The sequence below is a fragment of the Tenebrio molitor genome, chromosome 2 (assembly GCF_963966145.1).
Source record: "Tenebrio molitor chromosome 2, icTenMoli1.1, whole genome shotgun sequence".
NCBI lineage: Eukaryota > Metazoa > Arthropoda > Insecta > Coleoptera > Tenebrionidae > Tenebrio > Tenebrio molitor.
In genome coordinates, this window is record NC_091047.1 from 31,468,549 (window position 1) to 31,482,534 (window position 13,986).

Below are 13,986 nucleotides of genomic sequence, written 5' to 3' on the forward strand. Positions count from 1 at the left end.
ATGATAATACAATTGGTCACATTGAGTGTCAACATTTTTTTATGTAACTGAACCTGTGCCCTAACGAGCGAGAGTTTATTTCAAATTCGAAAAGGTTTCTCATGATTTCTCATTAAATTTGTTTTGAAAATGAATTCGCGGAAGAAAGGTACGGGAAGTGAAGTGAACATAACCTTAACCATGATTTGGTGTCAAATTGTTATACAGCTGGTCCATATGTCCAAATTTTAGGGTGGTACAGTATGGTTTTTTACTTCATTTTGATACTGACAATTGTTTATTAAAAAAATTTCACTATATGTAATCACGAAACCAAGGTAACGAAAATAATTACTTGACAGTTTAACAAAACAAATAATGCAGTTATTCTATGCCAATCAGAGCATTATAAATGTGCGTGACATTTCCAGTGCAACACATGATAGACCAATTCCATCAATCGGAACAATTTTTAACATTATTTCAAAATCTCTGGTGTTCGGTATAGTTGGTTGCATAGCAACTCACAATTCATTGATCTGTGTTTTTTAAAATTGAACATAGGGAATGAGTATGGACTATGTTCAGAGTTAAAAAAATGTCCCGGTATCAACCCGGTATAATTATTTTGTTTGCAACAGCAACCAGGAATACAATCGGCGGCCATCTTGGTAAGGGCAAAAACGAAGAGGTAGGAATCAAAACAGAAAACAGTCTATATTACTATTTTACTCTCCGTCTATTCTATTTCGCACGTCACTGTTTGAAACGTGCAACTTCTGTGCGTGCAACGCGCAACTTACGTGTTCTGAAAACGTTTGCAATTAATTTACCGAAATTCCGAGTTATAATTTTCAAGAATATGATCTCATTGATCTCTCTCTTAGGGAACGAAGGTGCACCTGTGGTTTTTCGAGCGACGGATCGTGAGAAGGCGGTGAGTCACAGTTTCTATCCAATCGTGAAATTTTCTGACACGTGTTTCCTTCGATAGTGGTGTAAGGTTATGGCATCGCTGGAAATGCTGGAATCGCCGATAAAGCGGCCAAGATGCAATCATCGAATTTTGAGGAATCGATGGCACCCTATTGAGAAGGTAGGTCGATAAAAACATACGGATCTTGGCGCTAATTATACGTGTCCTAGGTTCCAACTTTGGGTCTAAGTTTTAGTTCCAGTCAAATGACAGTTTAGTTCGAAGTACTCATAGCCATGTCGACCTGAATATTTGCATTTTCCTTTGGTGGGCAGTTCAATCCAGATGTTCAACTCGACTCTTATAGTGCAACACAGCCATTAACGCCAAGTTTAGACTTCAGGAGTGGATCTTTGGATGTGGTTCTTGTCATCGAGCAAGGTAGGACACATTTAATTTTTAATTCGCTGTGACTCAAGGCACGCTAATGTGCTGCTGTTTGACAAATTAGATACATGTGAAACAGAGTTGCTAGATTTTCAGAATTATTTATCACCAACATTGCAAACACAAATCGCCCAAAATCGCCTAAAATCCCCTCGAATGATGAAGCCAACAATCGAGCACCATGTATGTATCCCCCTAAATGTGGTGTTCAATACAAATAAAAAATGAATGATGATTTAATAGTTATTTATGCAACAAGTGCAAAAAGTGAATGATTATTGCATGTGACTTGAAAATTGTCCCAAGAGCCCCAGGCGAGTGGGACAACACGTCAAGTGCAATAACATTTTTTGCACGTGTTGCATACAACATTTTTTCTACGATCGAACAAAAAAAAGAAAAAAAAAACGATAATTTAATTCATGTATAAAAAATCCCATAAGCCGCGATGCATTTGTCACTTTGACATTGGATAAAGTTAGCCCTAACTTTGCATCTGGATAAAATGTGCTTAAGGCTCGCGTTTACCTGAAAGAAATTTCGAACTTGATGTACAGTGGGTCCTCTATTTACAAATTTATATTTTGGTCAAACCTCCTTGGGTCAAACAAACCGAGGACGCAGGTACCTTGAATTGGTCACAGACGCTCAGTAGGGGGTAGAGGATTACGACCCTGTCCTGTTCCGTACCTAAATACGGAGATAAAATAAAATTTTGTGTTGGAAAGACAAGTCCTACAATGCCAAATCTGAATTGGCTTTGGCTGCACTGCAAACTGTTGTTTCATTCCATTTTATTATTTATTAGCTGACCCGACAGACGTTGTCTTGTCCAATCCAAATTTCAGCAAATTAGTTTGTGATGATGATTTATTTTCTTCCATTAAATTTGAAATTACAATGAATCTCAAGGTGTTTTATTTACATTTCGATTGCAAGATCGATGTTCAAGTGAACAATCCGACAGTGAAATAAATTGGTATAGAAATAAAACAACTACATTTGTTGGACAGATCGCGAAACAACACAAAAGTAAAAACGGATGTAATTTTAATTTAGGGTGGAATGCGTTTTTCCAGATTTTTCTCCAAATTTTCTAAAAACATTTTTTCAATTGAGTTATTTCCATCCCGGGAACAAACCGAACAAAAAAAAAGAGAATCAATTACAAATGTCGTCAGTAATGATCGAGAGTGCATAATTTTTGAAGTTTGTCCGAATTTTCCGACTTTCCTTTGTACTTCTCCCATTTTTTTTTAACAAAAAGAACATTAAATTTTAAAAAATTAAAAATATTGAGCTAAGAATTAATTTTATTATTTTTTGTAGGTACATAATATACCTACAATTTGATCGTATAGGACATTTTTCTGACTTTGAAAGCCCGACTCATAAAACTACAGTGAGCGGCAAAAGTATGGAATAAATTCCTTAAAAATTAAACAATTTTTTTTTCAAAAAGATCTTTGGACAGGTCAATTTTAGTTTATAAAAATACATATTTTAGTACCAAAGAAAATTCCAAGCAGTCATTTGTTTTCGAGTTATGACGTCATCGATGGTTTTTTTAAATGGAAACGCCCTATTTTTTTTTCTTGATTCTGATATCCCTTTTAATTGTCTAAATGACAGTATAAAAATTTTGTTATCTTACATAAGGAAATTTTTAAGAAAAAAAATAATAAAGTTGGAAAAATTAAATTTTATAAAGAACAAAAACAAGTCAAAAAATCAAGTAGGTAAATCAAACAGTCAAATGTTACTGTCAATTTCATTCGTACGTGTTATTTGTTTTACAAAACGTTTTCGAAAATGACTAATTTATCAGAAACACATCGTATAGAAATTTCAATTTTGATTGGGTGTGTGGATAAAACTAGAGAAAATTAAACAGGGGGAATTTCTTCATAAACTTGCTTATTGTCAACAAGCTGGAGGATGGCAATTCGAACATTGAATTCCATAATTTTAAGTACTTACTAACACAGTTTTTGACTCGTTTTTGTTTGTTATAAAATCTATTTTTTCAACTTTATTTTTTTTTCTCAAAAATTTCCTTATGTAAGATAACAAAATTTTTATACTGGCGTTTAGACAATTAAAAGGCCTATCAGAATCAAGAACAAAAATAGGGGGTTTCTATTTAAAAAAAAACTATCGATGACGTCATAACTCGAAAACAAATGACTGCTTGGAATTTTATTTTGTATTAAAATATGTATTTTTATAAACTAAAATTGACCTGTCCAAAGATTTTTTTGAAACAAAATTTGTTTAATTTCTGTATAACATTCACCAAATACAGGGAGCAGCATTGTGTAGTTCTGTAGTTGTATTTTCCCAAAGTATTACGATTAAATCTGCATTTACTCCCTGCAGATGAGGGACTGAATATTAGTTCGGAGTTTCTACCTGATTTGTCAAGAATTATGAACGAGACAAAAATGACCCTTATGGCAAAATATTTTTAAGGTAAAAATACAATGAAATGGTTGGTTTCATCTTGTGTCCCTTCGGTGAATAATTGAACATTATCGGTTTATTAGTCGGGCTTTTAGAGTCAGATAAATTTGCTATAGACAAAGTATAGGATTATAGGATTTATAGGTACTGGCAAGTAACGATTTTTATTCTTTACTTATTCTGTACTTGCTCATGTAATAATATATGTACTATTATTTCATCATTGTCTAAGTAGAACTTACTACTTAGACAATGATTTCATACTGGAAGTCTGTTCTGTATCATAATTTTATTTCAAAAATCACATTATTTTGTGAAAATTGCATCATTTTTTTTCCTGGGGCAACGGCCGTTACTACTGCTTTTACAATGATTATTTCATTCATCATCGTTTTCGACCAATCGTAAGGCTTTATTTTTTGGATTACAGCGATAATTTTTCGATAATTTTTTATTGTCCTTTTTCAAATGTTTTATTTTTTTATTTTTAAGACAACGGTGAATACTAGTGTCACATTTTTTATTTTTATATCAAATGTCAACATGAATCGTCAACTTCTGACGAGCAACTTGCAAACATTTTAAAGGACTTTAATTAAACCACTTTATTCATGAAATAATCTTACCGAATTACATACATTCGTCCTTCTGAAATAATCTGTTGTAATACTCAAGTTGATTAAAACGCAACACTCGTATCGTTTTTTCACAAATTTCTCGAGAAATTAAAACGTCAAAAAATGACACTTGTGGTTGCTAATCAACTTTTGTATTACAAATCGATCATTTCGAAGCACTCAAGTGGATATTTTTCGACTTTTGCAATTTTCAATGTCAGAAAAATAAAACAGTCCGGTAAGTGTTGCTTAGCGACACTTTCCGGCTCTGATACGGTTATAACTTATAACTCACCTACCGGACTCAAATTGATAATGTAATCGAACATCTACCGGACAGTATAAAATAAAATATTTAGAGATCGTGAATTTTGACATGAAATAAAGGAAAAAATTGTGCTTATTTTTATAGTGCATTATTACTGGAAATTATTATTCCACTTAAAAAAAAAGGACAGAGATTTGCGTATCTAATATTAAAATGGGTGATATAATAATCTGATGAAGCTTTTCCTGATGGAGCAGCAGTATTATTGACTGTTGTTAATAAAGCTCAAATCGTTTGTTACAAATTTGGAATAAAAATGCAAATACCTATTATAAGTATTTCCTAATTTCTTAGGAGGAGGCCGATGTAATTTGTACCCTTGTATAGTCCCCTTTCCGTAAGCTGTTAGCTCAGGTAGCATGTACGGTTGGTTGTCTACAACGTAAAATTTTTTTTCGTTTTTTTCAACTAGTATTCAAGTAGGAAACACCACTTTTCGTCTGCGTCACATTCACAACAATATCTAGTGAATGACGTGAGATATTTTCGATATCTCTTTTCGTTTTGCCTACACAGCTTCTAAGCAGAGCATTTTATTTGTGGTTTTTTAACAAATTCGTCAAAACAAAATTATATTTTTCTCTTCATAGTTCACTAATAGAAATGTTCATAATTTATGTAGTAAAGAGAGAAAACGTTCATCTCGTACTGTTTTCTCAAAAAACGTGATCGAAAATCCACTTTTTCGACCGTTTCAAACTCAGGTAAACGCGAGCCTTAAACTTCCATCGCAAACTTTTTCGAACCTGATTATTGTTTGTTGTTATAATAACGAACCAACAATCTTAAACATTTACACAGCTTGTAATAAATTTAAGTGCAAAATGACCTATTCAATTTTTCATAATTAGGTACCTACTTACCTAGAATTTTTCATTATTCATTAAATTATCTCATCGAATTACGCTGGAGGTTTTTTTCGTCCAGGATAAAATTTCATTTTTTAAACTCTAGTTTGGTTTCTTTTTGGTAAATTATCGTAAAAAAATTCAATTTTATGCGGACAAAAAAGACCTCGTGTAATTACAGTCGATAAACAACAGTTCAGTCCCGTGCGTCGTGTGTGAAAAATGCAATAAACACTCACTTTTTGCGCGATCATAGACAGATGCAATAAAGACTTTACTGCACTAGTGCAATTAAGAGGCACTTTTTCCACTAAAAACAATGAAATGAACACTCACTTTTTCCACGATCCTAGAAAAGAAAAATTTGAAATAGAGCAAGTGTTTTAAAGACCAGTTATCCACGAATACTTTACGCTATTTTTTTTTTATTGGTACACTTTGAAATCAAATATGTATTACAAAAAATGGAAATAGGAACGTGAATACATTAGTGATGTGACATGAATATACAGGGTTATTATAAATGTTTGTAGTCCAAGTAGGCCATGAATTTGTGCCGCCTTGTTTCGATTCTGCACTGTATCTAGTGGAATATTGGCATGAGTGAACTTCTGACCAACTGAAACTGTAAAAGTCACTGTTAATGTCAAATCACTGATTAGTGATTAACGCATTTTATTCCTTCGAATCAAAATACGTCTTTAGTAAAATTTAAGAGTGTTAAGACCACAGACGACCATAGCAGACGACGATGAGTATACAACAGTGATCAAGGTTAGGTTAGTAAAATTCTGTAAGTTTCAAGTAAATTTATTTTCAGAATATCTGTTCTCTTCCAAATTCTCTTCTAATTATCAGTTTCTCCTAAACACATTTTTTTAGGATTGCAATGGGGTACACCGTGGAACAGACTACTTTCATTATTATTTCATTTTATTAAAATGGTGTACGAGATGAAAACAGAATGTAAGGATCAATATCTCGCAAAGTTTCCTAATTTAGAGATAGAGGAACAATCTTTAATGACCCACATTCGATGGATTGTGAATAGACAAAACTAGAGATGTTTCAAAGGAAAAGTCATGGAGGAAGCCTTCAAGTTGATGAAGTTTTGAGAGAGAGAATGGAACAAAATTCCAGAACATCATTGCACAGTCAGGTGTAGCACTGAGCACATGTCAGAAAATTGTGAAGAAAAGATTAAATTTGCACCCTTATAAAATGTCATTGTTTCAAGAACTGAAACCAGCAGATTATCCATGTCGTGTTGCATATTGCAGCTGGTTTTTAAACAACATGAATGATAACAGAACTTTGGATTTGGCATTCTTTTCAGACAAGGCATGGTCCTGCTGTAAATTCATAACCTGATTGTAGTCAGGGAGACGTTAAAACTAATAAGTATACCTCCTCTTCCATATTTGTTGCTGATTTCATTAATGAATGACTATTCCAGATTGGATCAACGCATGCACGGAACCTATCTGACGTCGCCCATCTTGTGTATCCTGCCCCTGCACATTATAACATTGGAAATCATTTAATGCACATCAACAACAATAAAACCTTGCTGGACAGTTAAATAGCTTTAATTTGTTGCCATATAACACATACATAAAATGTCTATTTACAATGATTTAATTGTCTCATTTTCCATCAACAGTTTTGGTATCTTGTGGTACTTAAGGCTCTCTATCAGTACCGAAAATGTATACGAGAAAACACCCATTTTTTACCGATAAATAACATCTTTAATCTTCAATTCTAAAGGGAGATCGATATTTATACAGGATGACAAAGTTGTTTTCTATGTCAGGACAGGTTAATTATTTTTAAATTTTGATCCGAACGCCTTAAAAAACACAATAATTGAAAAACTTTTCATACATTTTTCTCCAAACCTATTTCTTTGCCAATCTTCAGACTTACACCAAAATGACGAGCATCTTGCGAACTAGGTAGGTGTGTGTTTACTTTTTTAGTAAATGGAATGTAATTCTCTCTATTTAAAAATAATGAATCGAAGCAACGTAACTTTTGCATCGAAAAATTCCTTTTCGAGGGGTGATTTATAAGCCCTCATAATTTATATTGCCCCCCTGGAGAGCGGTCGGACTCGCCGCCTCGCTACTGCTTTAAATAGACACAGACCTAGGTACCAATTCTGTTTGCCGATTTTGTCTACAAATACTTCGACTGCGTCTTTAAAATTTAATTTCATACTGTCCGGTAGATGTTCGATTACATTATCAATAGAGCATTAAGCATTAAAAATTGGTAAAATAGGCAGGGAAAAAGGCATTAAAAATTCGAAGATAAACATTGACAATTAAATGTTGCTATAAGTATTATTGTTTCAGTGATTCACTGTACATTATAGAAAAAAAAAAACATCATTTACATTTACGATTCTTACTGTAAAAAATTTGAAAGTGAACGAAAGAAAGTAATTTCCAGGTAAAACGAGATAAAAGCAGAAAGGGGCATTTAAGTTACATTGTGGATTATAGGAAAACTCGAGTCAGGTAATGTAGATACCGTAATGGGATGGGATTTTCTATGAACTGTAGGTAAAGTTAGTTCGTTGCTGCTATGTATTCCATGAAAAACAAAATTTATGTCAAAATTGGCAGTTATATAAGCCAAATGGGCTTTTTTTAGGAAATGATCAATTTGAGTCCGGTAAGTGAGTTACAACAGGGAAGCAATACTTACCACTGTTTTATTTTTATAAATCAAATCTTACAGTGAAAAGTTAAAAAGTCAAAAAATATACGGTCATTGTAACCGGTGTTTGTAAATTTCTCCGATGGTTAAACTAGGTACTGATAAGACATGGAAAATTTCTCCGATGGTCAAATTAGCTCCTAATTAGGCATGGTAAATTTCTCCGCCGGATTATGGAAGCATCACGTCCGACCGATCGACTACCCCACATAATCGTAGAATATTATCGATTCATGATGAATGTGGATGAGGGGCGGCTGTGATTTATTTTTATCATCTTGGATAAACTGACACAATTTTATTATTTTTTCTTGTCAGAAATATAACATGTTTGTTCCGACATTGAAATTTGAACAATGTTGTCTAATTTAATTTGATTAAAATTTTTTGTTTGTTTGTTAGAGTATATATTAAGGTACAGTCGCCAGCAATAAATTTTGTTCGTCAATGTCATTTCAAAATTTGGTTAGATTGTCACAAATTTAAAAAAAATCCCCGTCTGATTATACTCACGTCAATAAAGTGTCAAAAAATTGAGAAAAAAAATGCAATTATTAATGTATCACAATAGAGCGTTTTCTATTGCGTCAAAGAATGACATTGACGACTAAGATTTATTGCTCGCAACTGTACTTACCCTTTGGTTAAAACAAATTATAAGAAATCAATTTGTGATAGAAAAAATAAATACATGCCTACTCTTGTGTCAAAATAATAAGCGCCTACTGAAGAGTTAATCCTCTCAGGTACCGAACAGACCACCGGAGCAATTTGCCACTTTCCAGAAAGGCTAGGGTTAATCCTTCAGAGCAATTTACATGTTTGAGGGTTGAAATCGGAGGAATTTACGTCTGCCCGTTGTAACATAACATATTTAGCCGTGACAACCAAAAACAAGATAGTGGAACGTATTGATATGAAAATACAGGGTGTGTCTGAAATAAGTACATTAATTTTAACTGGTAATAGAACTCATCAAAAGGAACAACTTTTCTCTCTGCCATTTTGGCGAAAAACGTTGCGTAGTGGCTTAAAAAAATAGGAAAGATTTTCCTAAAACCGTTCATATCTCCAAAACTAAGCTACCTAAAAACGTGAAACAACCAGATTCTTACGAAGTGGTTTTTTTGCTATACGGGTAGATTTCTTTGAATTTCGATTTCTGCGTTAAAACACGTTTTCTGGATGAAAATGGACGTTTTTTTCATATTAGCGCTGATCTCAATTAGCCATTGCAGTATTTAGTGGCGTAGGGCTATTTTAGTGAAAAATCTCTCCAATTTTTTTTGGAATTAAACATCGTTTTTCGGCAAAATGGTAGATAGAAAAGTTGTTCCTTTTGACGAGTTCTATTACCAGTTAAAATTAATGTACTTATTTCTGTTACGCGTTGTACCTATGTAACCTGTGTTTCAACCTGTGTTTATTGGCGTGTTTATTGGTGGAGTTCCAGTATCGACATACGATTTCGGATTCATGGATAGCTTGATTACAAATTAATTTGATCGCTCTTTATAAGATCACAAAATTCCAAATATATAATTCTTCTGGGAAGTTTTCCTGATCTGCCGTGTCCAAATTACCTTCCACCTGGCTGTTTCGGCTAGCTAAAGGATCATTATTGGACGACACCGTTATTCATCCCCGTTTCAGGTACAATCTTGAATATAAATATGCTGTGTTTGTTTATACATATTTCTATTTATTTTGACTGCGTCCTAGTGACTAGAAGTTGAGTTATTATCCGAGTGCGTTTTAAAAATGGGTGTCCATGGCAAGAATAAGATTTCTACAAACGGTTACCGGAAAAGTATAAAACGTAGAATGAAGGCAATACGTAATAAGAGGTAAATATAATGAATATAATTTCTTTCTCAATTTTACTCTGTCTTACTTTTCGCAACTGTACGACACTTGCAATCTGCAGCTATGTTATTTATTACAATTATGTTATTGTTACATGTTATTCTTATGCTTTTTTAGATCAAACCGTACTTTTCAATTGTTTCATTGCCAACAGACTCAGTCATTGTTGATCACGCTGTACAAAGACAAAAGCAAATAAGAATTAGTTAATTACTTTAATTTAAGCAGTAAAAAAACGTAACAGTGCTTTTGAAATCAACAATGCCAAACCGGACAACAAAACTAAAAAATTATAATCAAGGTTCGCGCAGGGCAAGCAACAATATCATATGCGTACACACCGTACTGTCACTATTTACAAAACATAATTACAGAGCCAAAAATAATGTATATTTATTTAATTATGAAAATAAACTGATTTATAATTTCAAAATTTTTATTTTCTTACTTATAAATTTAAATCATATTCTGGGGAATCCGACGGAAATTTCGTAAAGCTGCTCGGGATTTAGAAACAGGGCAGAGTAGCAGGTAGTCTCCTTTGGGCGAAGTGCTCCTCTTCACACTAGGAGGTAACAAATACTAATCCCCTCATTATTAGCACTGCATGGTAGTGCCTGTCGTAAAACGGTCAGCAGGTGTTGTATGGTTGGTTGTATAGTTACGAAATAGATATTTTCGTTGGGTGATGGGCACCCTTAACATTGTTTCCTCGAAACTTTAAAACAAAAATGATTCAGTACCCATTGAATAATTTACACACCTGTGGTTGAACACCAGTGGATAAGTTTACAAAACTGAAATAGAGAAAATTAAATTCGTATGAGATGGATTGAACCATATGAACTTTAAAGTTCACTTTGATAACAAATCCCGTCTTGATGGATTTTAGTCACTGTTACTCACGGTAGTAAAACGTTGGAACAATCTCTTTAAACGAATCTTCACTGTTGTGGTTAATAATTCAAAGAATTTTTTGAAGGTAAACATGACCTCCTAATGTCAAGAATAATAATCTACTTCGTATCATTTTCGTATTGAACTATGGAACGGCAAAAGAAAAAAAATCATTAATTATAATTAGTTTAGATCAACACTTATTTTATTGAACATTTAAATAAAAAAAAAAATTCAAAAATTAAAATTCGAAAATTAAAAAATAAATAAATGAAATATATGAAAAATAATATAAAATAAAAAATTAATACATTACAAATATTAGGACCGATAATAAATTAAGTTTTATTGGTGTTTAAAATTAACTAATCGATGAAACTTTGCGCGAATATTTTCGCACCTCTCAGAATTTTTTTTTCCTTCGTGATTTAATCTGACTTTTAAAAACAGATTAATTATATTTTTAATTAACAGTGACCTGTGGTTGTCAAACTGATTTTGACTGCTAACATGGTAATCCATTTCAGCAGTATTGAAGCGGTCGCAAACATCTTGATAGATTCTTAAAAGTAAAATCTCTTTTATGTTCTTGGAACAAATTTCGTTGTGGTAGCAACGAAATATTTTTTCAGCTACAGAACATATCTTAATTACATCGGTAGAAGGAACGGACAAGTTGTTTTTATTCTTAATTTTAATTAATAGAGGGACTTTGTTCCTTCGTTCGTTCTCCCACGGAACAAGATGATTTCGGCAAATTTGGCATACAATATGTTTTGTCAACTTAAACACTATAAACCCAGCTACATATTTTACAACATCTTCCACATATGAAGATAACTGGTAGCATGTAGAGACGTATTCGTCGTCAAACACGTCTGTCTCAATTTCTTCATTGAGGAAACGTTCTATTCCAGTTTCCCCAGTTTTGACTTTCTCAAATCTTGCATGCAAAATTTGGGTGTCACTGATTAAGCAGTTTCCCGTCTCAGCTACAGAAATTTCACTGCGGACCAAGAGTCTTTTATAAGCAGCCTCAAATTGCTGCGCATTGGGATTATTATTAAATCCCCCCTTTGCCCTCATCGCACTAAAAAAAGTTTCCAAGTGGTCTTGCAATAATTTATACGTCAGCAAGTATTGAAGCCCGTGTTCTTTCAGACAATCATAGATTGCAAAAATATTGCGCAGGCAAATTACAAGACCTATGAACCCGATTTTTTTTGCTGTTTGAATACTTTTTTCCCCTGATGACATTTTAACCCTACAATATATAATTCAAACTTCGCAGCATATGATTTGAGTGTTTCATAGCTTTTTGCAGATATAGGAACATTGTATTTTGTTTTTTTTTTGAAAATTTACTACGACAGTTTAAGAGGTCAAATATATCGTTAAAATTTTGAGCAAATTCTGCTGTGCCATCTACATCTTTAAACCCTTCAATATCCATTTCCTTTGCAAAGTGAAGTGCACTTGCGACACTGCCACTCAAAGTTTGAACTGCTAATCTAACATTCATTTTATTATCTTCATAAAGAATATGCTTCTTTGTTAATTTGTTCGCAGCATGTAACTTTTCTGTATCTTGTAGTAAAATACAACCAAATCCACAAAATGTTGCCAATTAATAAGTTTGCCGTCACCAGAATAAATTTTTTGTTTGGCCCCTAAAGTATTTCGCACCAGCTTGATCATGTGACAGGGATCAAATATTATAACGGGTGACTATTAAAATTTTCACTTAGGGTTGGCTATGGATCATTCTTTGTTTTCTGTTGCACCTTAGACACTGACAAGTTTGACTATGTTTCAATTGTACTGACTGACATTTGTCGTTCGTTCTTGCGTGTGTCTAAAGTAACAGAAAAAATTAAAACTCGTCCAAAGCCAACTCCAAGTGAAAATTTTAATAGTCACCCGTTATAAATGTTGCAGCCAGTGGCAGGATTTGTAAAGAAAGGCCTGAAATTTGGTCCATATTCTAAATTTGCTCCTAGAGAAGCACACATACTGCCATTCACATGGAAAGTGTACAACCGCCACTGTTCTTTTTATTTCTTTTTTTTTAAAGATAATTAAAGGTTAAATTTATTCTCTTTTGAATTATTTTGTAAATCTCTAGTAATATAAACTCGATGAAATGTATTTTTTTGGTTTAGTTAAATTAAAGAAAAATCTGAAATATTTGATATTTTAAATGAAATTTGTGGATAAACTATTTATTTTAGATGCCAAACACCTTATATCTTTTGAACGCTCATTGAAAGAGCTATCCAACGGTATATCGAAATACAGAGTGTTCTATTTAAAAAAATTGACTAAATAAAGAGTTTGTGTTTGAAGCGCCCTCTACGTAATTAAGTAAAAATCTTAATGTTTTTCAACAAGGCAATAAAATTGACGATATTTACAATGTTCTAAAAAAACCTAATCTAAATAATTATAATTTGTTATATTTTTTACAAATTTTCAAAATTTGGTTTGTCAGGACACAAAAAAGCGAATAGTTTACTAACAGCAGTGGCGGCTCGTGACCTCTGGGTGAGGTGAGGCCAAGCGTGAGGCGCATATTTTGGAACATTTAACAACGACATAACTAAATCAAATTGGGGATTCATGTTTGATGGTTGATCTACCTATGTTACCTTACCAAAAATCAAAAATGTGCACTTAACCAAATCAAAATAACCACGGAAAATGACACAAAGGTGACCAGCACAGAACAAATTATTATTCAAACTGTTACTGAATTATATTAGTTGGCGCGAAGATGCCGCGTCGCGACGGCCCGCTGGAGTAATAAACTGGCGTGATCTTTACGTCATTTTTAGGGATGATTTCCTATTGGTTAAAAGGCGCGCGTTAAAAAATATGGTGTAGCTCAATGCATGCTGC

At 33.1% G+C, this 13,986-nt stretch overlaps 1 long non-coding RNA gene across 6 annotated transcripts; it reads left to right on the top strand.

The window, feature by feature from the left end:
* The first annotated feature begins 354 nt into the window (after positions 1-354).
* LOC138123520 (uncharacterized) lies at positions 355-13,171 on the top strand. 6 transcript variants are annotated; one of them, XR_011156829.1, is made up of 5 exons: positions 355-670; positions 867-916; positions 974-1,075; positions 1,126-6,999; positions 7,055-13,171. It is a non-coding gene; the product is annotated as an uncharacterized lncRNA (long non-coding RNA). The 6 variants fall into 6 exon arrangements; XR_011156830.1 differs by lacking the exon at positions 355-670 and having other exon boundaries at positions 683-916; positions 1,126-6,391; positions 6,481-6,999; XR_011156831.1 differs by lacking the exon at positions 355-670 and having other exon boundaries at positions 683-916; positions 1,126-6,377; positions 6,481-6,999.
* The last annotated feature ends 815 nt before the right edge of the window (positions 13,172-13,986 follow it).